The following is a 13,046-nucleotide window of genomic DNA, read 5'->3' on the forward strand; positions in this document are numbered from 1 at the left end:
TGTAAAAGCCGGGCTGGGCGAGTATGCGCATTTCCTTCTCTCTCTTTTCTATGTGTATATACTTTTGCCTTCATGTTCATTCATCGTCATTCATTCACTTTTTTTTGTGTGAAGTTTCTTTCCGATTTTATGCACATTATGGAGGATTACAAGGCTGACGTCGATGGTGAGGCTTGCTCTAAGCTCGAAGCTGAGGTTGCTGCTCTAAAGGGGGAAAAGAAGAAAATCGCGGCTGGTTTTGCAGAACTCGAGCATAGAGTGGGTGATTTGGTTAAGGCAAATTCTGCGTTTTCAAGGAAGATTGCTGAGATGGAAGTTGCTGAGAAGGCGTCGAGTGACAGGGTGCGGGAACTCGAGGGTCGGCTTCTCGAAGTAGAGAAAGAACTTGATGAGGAGAAGAACAAGCGCCAAGGCTTGGATCGACAGGTCGAGGGGATGGATAGCTCTTATAAGTTGATAGCGAAGGAGAATGAAAATTTGAAACGAGAAGTAGAGAAAGCTGTAGAAGATATCGCTGATGCTTTGGGCGATGGTTACGGGCGATGTTACCGACGGATGGAAGAGGCTGGTTTTGTCGTCGAGGGTCATGCTTTCGAGGATTATCTTCGGGATCTTGCGTCGAAGGGCGATGATGCGTAAAGACGGGGTATGCCCCGTGGATTTTTGTAACTGGATTTAAGCGTTTTTATGTACTTAAAAAATTTTATTGATAACACCGTATGATGGATTCGTAGCAAGTTTTAGACACGTGATTCATGATTAAGTTTATTTCCATATTTTAAGGAGTTGCATGTTGACTGGTTTTATCATCTTCTTGTCTTGAGTCTGAAATGTTTAGCCGTTCATCAAGTTTGGGATCATCCAAGTCGCAGATCATATATGCTTGTGGTCGATTGTTTATATTATGAGAGAGATTTGATATAGCCCAGCCTATTGATGTGGTGAGGCTGTATAAATATTTGCCTAGAATTGAATGGTTTTGAATCTCTGATTGTTTGCTTGGGTATTTTCAGATTAATCTGTGAGCCAAAGCTTATTTTAATCTCTTTTTCGAAATGTTTATGTCGGTGAAAGTTTTCGAAGGTTATCCTTTGTTTTTGCTGCTTATGTAAGGAATAAAGAAAGCAGAAGTTTATGTTCCTTACTTGGACTAAATTAAAGAAATTCGTTCATCATAACTTAATCACCCCTCGATGGGGGTCTCATAACGACCCTCATTGCATCGAGGGTTTGTCTTTGATATGGCATTAGCTGCCTCAAGATAACGGGCTACGACTGAAATCGAATTACTGGTAGAACTTTTTGAGATGAATACCATTCCAGGCATTTTTGATGGGCTTCCCGTCAAGGTGTATAAGCTCATAGGTCCCCGCACTTACTAGTCTCGAGATCTGATAAGGTCCTTCCCATGCTGGTTTGAATTATCCTGAAACAGTGGGTTGCGATGCCGCGGAATCCCTTAAGATGAGGTCGTTGACCTTGAAGTCTTTGGATTTGACCTTTTTATTGAAGTACCTTGCAGTTTTCTCTTGCTGGGCGATCATCCGTATTCGGGCTTCTTCCCTTGTTTCTTCTAACAAATCATTGTGAAGGCGAAGACCCTCGAGAGATAGAGCAGGATCGAATACATCGACCCGTGGTGAGGTGAGACTTATCTCAACAGGTATGACAACGTCAACTCCGTATGCCAGTCGGAAAGGAGTTTCACCCGTCGCGCTTCGGGGAGTCGTCCTATACGACCACAACACATTCGGGAGTTCATTGACCCAACATCGGGGTATTTCTTCAATTCTTTTCTTCAAGCCTTGTAGGATGGTTCTATTTGTTACTTCTGCTAGTCCATTAGCTTGGGGGTATGCTACAGATGCTTTGATATGCTGGACTTTTAATTCAAGCAGGGTTTCCTCAAACTGTTTCCCTACAAACTGAGTGCCGTTATCAGAAACTAAGATTCTGGGGATCCCAAAGCGAAAGACAATGTATTTCATAAAGAATTCTATCATCTCTTTTTCTTGAATTTTAGCAAGGGATTTTGCTTCGACCCATTTGGTTGCGTAATCCACGGCGACTACGATGTATTGGCACTGATTTTTTGATTTTGGGAAGGGACCCACAATATCTATTCCCCATAGGAAAAAGGGGAACGGGCTGAGAATCGAATTTATCTCAGTCGTGGGTCGACGGTTTACATTTCCATGAAGCTGGCATGCTTGACATTTTTTGACGTAATCTTCACAATCCTTTCTAATTGTGGGCCAGAATAGACCTTGTCGGATAATTTTAAGGGCTAAGGTCTTTCCTCCTAGATGCTCACCACAGATTCCCGTATGTATTTCTACGATCGCTTGGAGGGCCTCTTCCGGGGACAAGCAACGGAGTAGAGGCTCAGAGAGGGCACGTCGATATAACACCGAACCCACAACACAGTAGTTCCTGGCTTTGAACATAAGAGTGCGGGCTTCCGTCTTATGCTCCGGCAACTTGTTGTCGATTATGTATTCAAGGAAAGGTTGGCGCCAATCGAGCCTAGCCTGGATTTGATTAACTGACACTTCATCGACGGAGGGGGTCTCCAAAACATCGACGTATGTTGGGCTGAGATTAGTAGGGAGATTGGAAGACGCCAGTTTGGCCAGAGAGTCAGCCCACTGGTTCTCCTCCCTGTCGACGTTTGACATTTTCCATAAAGAAAATTTATTAAGAAGCTCTTGTGTTCTTGTCAAATATCGGGCCATCCTTTCATTATGCGTCTTAAATTCACCACTTATCTGTTTGGAAACCAACTGAGAATCCCCAAATATGTCGATGACCTCTGCCTTGAGATCGGATGCGAGCTTTAGTCCGGCGATGAGTGCCTCGTACTCGGCCACGTTGTTTGTGGTGGAGAACCCGAACTTGAGAGCCTGTTGGATTTTGAATCCTTCTGGACTGATCAATATGACCCTTGCTCCTCCAGAGTTGGATGTCGAGGAGCCATCAACAAACAAAAGCCACGGGCGAGATTGGTCGTCTTCTGGTTTATGTGCCTTGGATTTGAACTTGCATTCAGCGACGAAATCCGAGAGAACTTGGGCTTTGATCGCCGTTCGAGGTTTGTACTCAATGTAAAACTGGCTTAACTCTATGGTCCAGGATGCAAGCCTGCCTGTTATGTCGGGCTTGTGCAGGATTCTTTTCAGAGGTAGATTGGTGAGAACATGGATTTCTCTCACTTGAAAATAATGACGAAGCTTACGGCTCGCGACAACAAGAGCGTATACAAGTTTCTCGACTTGTGGGTATCTTGTTTCCGCGTCTCGGAGTGAGTGGCTGATGTAATATACAGGGATATCTTTTCCCTCATCGACACGGACCAATACTGCCGCGACAGTTTTGTTATTTCTAGAGAACTAACAATGAGATTTACAGAAGGGGGGTTGAATGTAAATCTCAAAACTTTTTCAAGTTTTGAGCAATTTATAAAGACTGTGTGTTCAAGATGAACAAGTGTGTGAATTGCTTTAAGCTGATACAGACAGATATATATTTAAACACAAATGTAAAGAACACAATAAACCTTTAAAAACTTTTCTGGTGGATTTGTTGTTCCACCAGAGATGGTATTTCAGAAATTCTGTGATCTGAGAATTTGATCACAGCTGCATCCTAGTACAAACTAGATAATTTTTCTCTCAAGATTTTTCTAAACAGCTCTGGAAAAATTCTTATCTAATTACTAGCTACTACTTGGTTTATATATTACCAAGTTTACAAGTGAAGACAAGGATATATAAAATAATAAAGTAAGATCTCCACTTGTTTCTTCTCCAGTTCACTCCAGTACTTTGTTGACTTAATGTCTCTTTATACTAGAGTAGAACGGCTGCTTTTTCTGATGTTCCTGAAATTAGGCTGCCACATTTCAGTTATCTCTGTTCACCCACGTGCCTCTGTTTGTAGGTACAACTACCACTTATCAACGGTTAATCAACAGAACATCCGTTGAAGCTTTCATCCGTTGATGCACTCATCCGTTGAAGGATGTTATCCGTTGAAGCTTTAGAGACATCCGTTGAAGCTTAGCTTCTCATCCGTTGAAGGTCTTTAAGTCATCCGTTGATACCACTTCATTTATACAAAATTACAAGGCATGAAATATTTACAATTGGCCTTCCTATCTGCATATCTTCTAGTAGTCAACATGACTCATAGTTTCTCTCAACTTCTAAGAATTACATCTTAAATACAGAGACTGAAATATGCTACAACACTAGACTTATTTCTAAGTAAAGCTACACCATCAACGGATAGCCAAAGTGGTCTTATCCGTTGAGGCTACAGACACTGAATTTCTACTTAAGTGTTTTGTTAAACATATCATCAAACTAATGCACATATATTCCTAACAATCTCCCCCTATTTATGTCTATAAGAATTGTAGGCATAAATTCAGGGTTAACTTGATGATAACAAAACACTTAACAGGTATATGAATTGAAACTAAGTAGAAATTTGAAAATGCTGCAAAAATGTATGTACTAGGAGGAAATTGAAGATTTACAGTATTTCCAAGGATACTCCTTTAGCCTGAGCAAATCATCTTTTTCTTCTTTGTTCCCTGGTTTTCTTTCCTAGCCCTTTGTCATTTTCCTCAATTTGGAGTTGGAGTTGTCTGAAGAATTCAGCTTCATCTTCAACACTGATATCCAACTTAGATTGCATTTCCTTGAGAGTTTCATTGCTGGCAATCTTGAGTTGGTCTTCAAGTCTGAAAAATCTTCTGACTCCTTTATCATCTCTAAATTCCATCAACCAATGAGGTGATTTGTGAATTGTAATTCCCCTTTCTTGAATGAGTAAAGTCCTGGGTAAAGCATTGGGCTCCCTCCAAGTTTTCCTTATATTGGCAATCTTGTTGAGAATTTCAGTCTTGGCAGTTCTGGTAAAGCCAGAATCCTTTTGTATAGCTGAAAAGACTCTAATCAAGGTAGAGTAGCCTTCATTCAGAATCCTGTGGAGAGGCCATGTTCTTTCCCCAGCTCCTTTGTATCTGAACACTAATCTCTCTGGTAGCTGTCTGTAAGCAGCTATTCCTCTTACATCCTCCAGCTCATCCAGATAGAGTTCAATGTCTGAAATTTCTTTTATGTCACAGATGTGAACATAATCATCTTTAGAAATGGATGGCTTAGGCTTAGGCTTTTGTTTTTGAGTGAATTTCTTAGAGGTTATGGGAGGTGTAGATTTGGGTTTTCTTTTCTGTTTCTTTGGTAGTGGAAGAGTGGTTAGAAAGGTAGGCAATTTGATGGTGTCCCAATCAATAGGTTCCTCTTTTGGAATGATTGGTTCACCATGGATGTTTATAGTGGGATTAGCAACAAGAGGTTCAGGTATGGAAGGTAGTGGTTTAGATATAGATTTGGTTACTTCAGTATTATCTTCACTCCTTCTATGTGCCTTGGCCTTTCTTCTGTTTCCCTTCTGCCATTCCTCTCTTTCTTCCATACTCTCACCAAATATACTCCCAAAAACCTCATCTAGGTTTGCAATCTTGTCTTCACCCCTGACTTCAATTCCTTTCTCTTCTTCAACTTGACTTGACTTTAGCTGTTGTTCAAGCTTTGCTTGTGCTCTTTTGTCAGCCTTTAGTTGCTTGACTTCTTCCTTCTTGGCTATTGAGAATTTGGGATGTCCTTGCATCACACATATGCTCTTTCCCTCTCTAGAGATAATAGCCCTATTTCTCCTTACAGCCTCATCCATGGTCTCTTTGAGATAAGCAATACTCCTACCTAAAAGCTTGTTCTCATCAGCTTTTGGAGGAGGAAAGTCCACTTCTTTTAAAGGATTCTTTGTAGAGTCCTTATTGGATCTTTTATTGGGCTTGAGAATTATAGCTTGTAGTTCTTTGGAAGAAGCTTCTCCATCCTTATGTCTCCCTACTGGCTTGAGCTCCATGTTGATTGGTTCAATCTTTGTGCTATATTTCACAGATGTTGATTTATCTTGTGTAGAGCCAAACAACAGTTGCAACCTTTCATCAATTCTCCTCCTTTGCTCTTTCACTTGAATTTCAGCTGCTGCTAGCTGAATCAAATCAATTCCATCAGGCTTTCCTTTGATTTGAATGATTGGAGAAGTAGTGATGGCAGGAACTAGCACTTTAGATATTTTGATTTTTGTAGATGGCTCTCCTTCCCCTTCCCTTTTACTCTCCCCCTTTTTGTTATCATCAAGGAGAGGGGTCAAGCCTTGTGCTTTTGCCAGCTGCATTAGGAGACTGGTTTGAGATTGTTGGTTGTGAAGAATGGTGGCCACAGAATCTTCAATAACTTGAACTCTGTCTTCCAACTTGGCCAGCCTTTTCTCAGTAACTGATTCCTTTTCAATCTCAAAACCAAGTCCTGCAATGTACCATAGGGCATGACTGAATCCAATTTTTCAGAACTGTAGGATTTCAAGTCAGCAATATCCTTCCTGAGATCATCCATACTCAGATTCTGCTTTACTTGCTGCAACTTCATGAGATGCAGTGAGTCCAGGTGAGCTTGAAGGATAGCCTTGATACTTGCATGTGAAGTGTTCTGAATGGCCTGTTGAATAGTGTTGATTTGTTTGACTAAGGAGACATTGAATTCCCCTGATCTATACTCCTTTATCAAAGCCCATTCAGGTAGATTTGGAATTGAACTAGGGCCTTCATCTCCCCCTAAGTTCATGCTTCCATCAAAAGAAACAGAGTCATCATCATCAGAATTTACTCCAAATTCCTCAGATGGCTCACCAGCTGTAGAAGGCATCTTGTTAATAGCAGCTTTATCCCTTTGAAGAGATTCTATTGTGTGTACTAGATGTAGTGTCTTTTCTGCCTCCTCATTGCCCTGAGCAGCCAACATTTGATAGGCTGACACAGGATGAGTAAAAGTGTCAGCATCCAAGGAAATGTTATCAATTACAGCTTTGTAATGTTGCTGAAATTGTCTTTCCTTTTCAGCATCATCCACAATCATTGACTCAATAGCAATGGCTGGTTCCACCCTTATATCTACTGTACCTGCCTTTCTCTCTTTTTCTCTATTTTCTTGCATCAGGGGCTCCCCCTAGCTCACACAACTCACTCCCTCACCTTCACCTACTAAGGTGGTACTCCTCTCACTTACTTTTGCCATGCTGGAAGAAATAGCATGCATTTTTGAGCTCTCAATCTCTCCTTTTGCCTGGGAGCAACCCAGCCTCTCACTCAAATTTTCACTCCCTTCCCTCAATCCTAAGAGTGATTACACAGTATTCATGTCTTCTACACTTAGAATTGATTCAGTTATGTGTGGAGAGACTATCAACGGATGTGGAATATCCGTTGAAGGTGAAACTGATGTTATCAACGGATAACTGCTGTTAAGCTTATCCGTTGAAGAGCAACCACTTGTCAACGGATGAGTGATATCCGTTGAAGAAGGAAAAGAAGTTGAAATTGAAAGTGATATAACTGTTGAATCTGTGTAGATTGATTTGAGATGTGGTGACACAGATCCTTCAATTATATCTGAAAGAATTTGCGGGTGATCCAACAAATCATCTAAGAGATGATGATCATCTGTATTTGAGTGGGGCTCCTCCCTGAGTTGTAAAGAGGGAGAATCAGGAATTGATGGGAATAACATATCTACATCCAGAGATGGTGATGAAGTGTTTGGTGATTGATGTGTGATTATTGTGAGAGAATGGGGTTGTGACTCCACATTTATTGGAGCCACATCAAAATGAGTTTGAGAAGGCATAAATACAGATGGATGTATCTGTGCAGTGTGTGCACCCTGTGTAGAAGATTGGGTTCTAGCCTTCTTTCTTCTAATAAAAGCTTTTGTTGGTGAGTGTTTGGCTTCAGTGTCCCTCCCTCGTTTGTTCTGTGTTCCTGGTTGGGAACTATTTTCAATAGTAACATCCTTTTGGGAGGATGCAACTAGGGATGTGCTAGATACCTTTTCAACCACCACAGCTTTTTGAGAAACTGTGGCTTGGCTAGCTTGGGAAGCACTTAACTCTCCTTCCTTATCCTGGGGGTTTCTTTGATGTTCACCCCTCCCCTCACCACTCACACCCTGTTCACTCCCCTCAGGGTTAATGGTTGGTGTTACAACTATTGTCTTTTGAGAAACAACAGAGGTGGTTTTCTTTGTCTTTGATTTTGAAAGTTTAGTTTTGGTGACCTTGGTAGAAATCTGTTGGGGCATTGTCACAGATTTCATGGCCACACTAGAAGATAAAGAAATAGAGGGGTTGGAAGAAGTAGGAGTTGTAGAAGCAATTACCTCACCTACCTGAGGTGCATTCATGATTGGTAAATATACCAATGGCACACTGCTGTTGAGATCCATTCTCAATAAATCTGCAAGAACTCTTTTCTCTTGTGCCCATCACTTGAGTTTATTATTCTCATTGATTATGACCAAACCTTCAGCAACATGGTTAGCCAATAACATAAAGAATCTAGCATAATAGATGTTATTAGGTCTATTAGCTTTGTTACCTAATCTAGTACCCAATTCTAGCATCACATAGTTGCTAAGGTTAAAATACCTATCAGAAACAAGCATATAGAGCATATTAACAAGAGATGAAGTTATGGCATCAAAATTACTAATTTTCCCAGAGAAAACCTTTATAAAGGCATCCCCAAGAAAACTCCATTCTTTCCTAAGGCCTTTTCTTCTAATACTCCCTAAACTAGCAGAGTTAAGAGAATAACCTATGGAATCTAACATGCTGGATACATCATTATCAGTGTGTGGTGTCATGGCATTGTTCTCAGGTAATTTAAAACATGCTTGTAAATCATCACAGTTAATACAGTGATTTTTACCTTTGAGAGTGAAGGAGATAGTCATATCTATGGAGTTGAACTCAGCAGTTGTCCAAATCTCCTCAACTACTTCACAGTAAATCGTTGGGGCTTCCAGCATTGCATAGCTAAGTTTACAGTTTTTGATGAAGTCCATCATTTTGTGATAGTCTGAATGAGCTTCATTCTTTTCTACCAAAGCTATGAAATTGTTCTTCTCATAGATGAACCCAGATTGAGACATATTTTTCACGACTGGTGCCATTGTTGTGAGTAGAAATTGCAGAGAATAACTTGAAGGTTTTGCAGAGAGAAAATGGTAAATGCTTGAAATTTTAAGAAAGCGTAAAGTAAAAATGAAAAATCAGAAGGGCTTATATGCTTTCAAAAAAAAATTAGTAAAAGATTAATCAATAAGTATATGTTAGTGAATTTCAGCCGTTTAAGAATAAACTGTAAGTATTCTAACAACTACCTTTAAAACCAATACATACAGATGTATGTATGAGTATCAACGGTTAAGAAAATAGAATCAACGGCTGTGAAACACCTGAATCGACTGATGTGACATTTCAACGGATAAGGTAAATTGTCATCCGTTGAAAGGTACTTCAGTTTTATCCGTTGACGGATAAAAATTCCAGAAATGTATTTGTCTTTCAACGGATAATGAATATCCGTTGATAGAGCAATTTTGAATTTCAACGGATAGGAAACATCCGTTGATGGTATAAACTTTGTTAAAAGTCAAATTTGTTCTAGCAACTAATATATTTCAGGCTTCAATTCAAATTGCAATAAGGACATGAATTTTAAGAGTAATTAAGCATACCTAGCTCACTTACTAATCTTGTGAATGTTGATTCATCAAGTGGCTTGGTAAATATGTCTGCAATTTGTTGTTCACTTGGAACAAAATGTAGTTCCACTGTACCATTCATGACATGCTCCCTAATGAAGTGGTACTTGATATCAATGTGCTTGGTTCTTGAGTGCTGTACAGGATTCTCTGTTATGGCTATGGCACTTGTGTTGTCACAAAAGATAGGAATTCTATCAACATGAAGTCCATAGTCAAGGAGTTGATTTCTCATCCATAACACTTGAGAGCAGCAACTTCCAGCAGCAATGTATTCAGCCTCAGCTGTAGAAGTAGAGACTGAATTTTGCTTTTTGCTAAACCATGATACAAGCTTGTTTCCCAGGAATTGGCAGGAGCCTGTTGTACTTTTCCTGTCTATTTTGCAACCTGCATAGTCTGCATCTGAATAACCAATTAGATCAAAGCCAGATTCTCTAGGATACCAAATACCTAAATTTGGTGTACCCTTGAGATATCTGAAAATCCTTTTGATAGCTATTAAGTGAGACTCCCTAGGATCAGCTTGAAATCTAGCACACAGACATGTAGCAAACATTATATCTGGTCTGCTAGCAGTTAAATATAGAAGTGAACCAACCATGCCTCTATAACTTGTAATGTCCACAGACCTTTCAGTCTTATTTAATTCAAGTTTGGTGGCAGTGGCCATGGGAGTTTTTGCAGATGAACATTCCATTAAGTCAAACTTCTTTAAAAGATCATGAATATATTTAGTTTGACTAATGAAAATTCCATTACTAACTTGTTTAATTTGTAAACCAAGAAAATAGGTTAGTTCTCCCATAAGGCTCATTTCATAATTACTTTGCATTAGCTTAGCAAACTTTTTACAAAGTTTATCATCTTTAGAACCAAATATTATGTCGTCTACATAAATTTGAACAAGTATACTAGAGCCATTAACATTCCTAAAGAAGAGAGTTTTATCAACAGTACCTCTAGTGAAGTGATTCTCCAAAAGAAATTTTGATAAGGTTTCATACCAGGCTCTAGGTGCTTGCTTCAGTCCATAGAGTGCTTTCAACAGATAATATACATAGTCTGGAAAATTTGGATCTTCAAATCCTGGAGGTTGACTTACATAGACTTCTTCCTCTAATTTCCCATTTAGAAATGCACTCTTGACATCCATTTGATAGACTTTGAAATTGGCATGAGCTGCATAGGCTAGAAAAATTCTGATGGCTTCAAGTCTTGCAACAGGAGCATATGTCTCATCAAAATCTATTCCCTCTTGCTGAGAATAGCCTTTAGCAACCAATCTGGCTTTATTCCTTATGATAATGCCATTTTCATCCATCTTGTTTCTGAATACCCATTTTGTGTCAATAGGACTCTTGTTCTTTGGTTTGGGTACCAGCTTCCAAACTTGGTTTCTCTCAAATTGGTTTAGCTCTTCCTGCATAGCTAATATCCAATCTGGATCCAATAAGGCTTCTTCCACTTTCTTAGGTTCCTCCTGAGATAGAAAACTACTATACAGACATTCATCTTGAGTAGCTCTTCTTGTTTGCACTTTAGATGATGCATCACCAATGATCAGTTCAAAGGGATGATTCTTGGTCCATTTCCTTTGAAGTGGAAGATGTTCTCTAGATGAGGTGGCCTCAGTATTGTCATGATGTGAGACAGAGTGTTGACTAGTTGAAACTCCCCCTGAGTTGTTGGTCCTTTGCAGGGAACTTGGAGTTCTATCAACTGATGATGTAAATCGATTATCCGTTGATAAACTATGATCAACGGATGCTTCATTTAGTACTTCAACGGATGATACACCATGTCTTTCAATAGATACTGCATTGCCTCTATCAACGGATACAGAATTCTGACTTTCAACGGATGCAGTATTTTGTGCATTATCCAAGGGCATGTTTTGAATCCCTTTTGAAGTGTTATCTCCATCAGTCTCCTCTTCACTATCATCACAATATATCTCAATGTTGTCAAATTTGAGTCTCTCATATTGTCCCTCATCTGTTAGTCCATCAATCTTTTTATCATCAAACACAATATGCACAGATTCCATAACAATGTTGGTTCTTAGATTGTAGACCCTATAAGATTTTCCAGCTGAATAACCAACAAATATCCCTTCATCAGCCTTTGCATCAAACTTCCCTTTATGGTCAGATTGATTCCTTAGTATAAAGCATTTACATCCAAAGACATGAAGAAAGTTTAGAGTTGGTTTTCTTCTCTTGAACAACTGATAAGGAGTCATGCCTTTAGCTTGATTGATCAAAGAGATATTTTGAGTGAAACAGGCACAATTAACAGCTTCAGCCCAGAAATATGTTGGTAACTTTGATTCTTCAAGCATTGTTCTGGTAGCCTCAATTAAAGATCTGTTCTTTCTTTCAACTACCCCATTTTGCTGAGGTGTTCTTGGAGCTGAGAACTCATGCATGATTCCATTTTCTTCACAGAACAGCCTCATTGATAAATTCTTGAACTCAGTTCCATTGTCACTCCTGATATTCCTAACCTTCAGGTCAGGATGATTATTGACTTGCCTGATGTGATTGATAATGATTTCACTTGCTTCATTCTTTGATCCAAGAAAATAGACCCATGAAAACTTTGAGAAATCATCTACAATCACTAAGCAATATCTTTTTCTTGCAATTGACAATACATTGACTGGTCCAAACAAATCCATATGTAGCAGCTGTAATGGTTCATCAATTGTTGTTTCAAGCTTCTTTTTGAATGATGCTTTCCTTTGTTTGCCTTTCTGACAAGCATCACACAAACCATCCCTTGAGAATTTAACAAGAGGAATTCCTCTTACTAGGTCCTTTTTGACTAGATCATTCATTGTCTTGAAATTCAAATGGGATAGCTTCTTGTGCCATAGCCAACTCTCAACTGAACTTGCTTTGCTGAAGAGACAAGTAATAGATTCTGCATTTGCAGAGTTGAAGTCAGCTAAGTACACATTTCCTTTTCTAACTCCAGTTAGAACCACTTTGTTGTCTTTCTTACTAGTGACAACACAGGCTTCAGAATTGAAGGAAACTGTATTCCCTTTATCACATAGTTGACTGATGCTCAGTAAGTTATGTTTGAGACCATCAACTAATGCAACTTCATCAATGATGACATTCCTTGTTGAAATCAAGCCATATCCCATAGTAAACCCTTTGCTGTCATCTCCAAAGGTTATGCTAGGGCCAGCTCTTTCCTTAAACTCTGTGAGCAGGGAGAAATCTCCTGTCATGTGTCTTGAACAGCCACTGTCCAAGTACCATAGATTTCTTCTATTTCCCTGCACACCATAAAATCAATCAATTTGATTTTGGTACCCAAGTTTCCTTGGGTCCATTCTTGTTAGCCTTTCTCCTA

This window comes from Apium graveolens, chromosome 5, assembly GCF_009905375.1.
Source record: "Apium graveolens cultivar Ventura chromosome 5, ASM990537v1, whole genome shotgun sequence".
NCBI lineage: Eukaryota > Viridiplantae > Streptophyta > Magnoliopsida > Apiales > Apiaceae > Apium > Apium graveolens.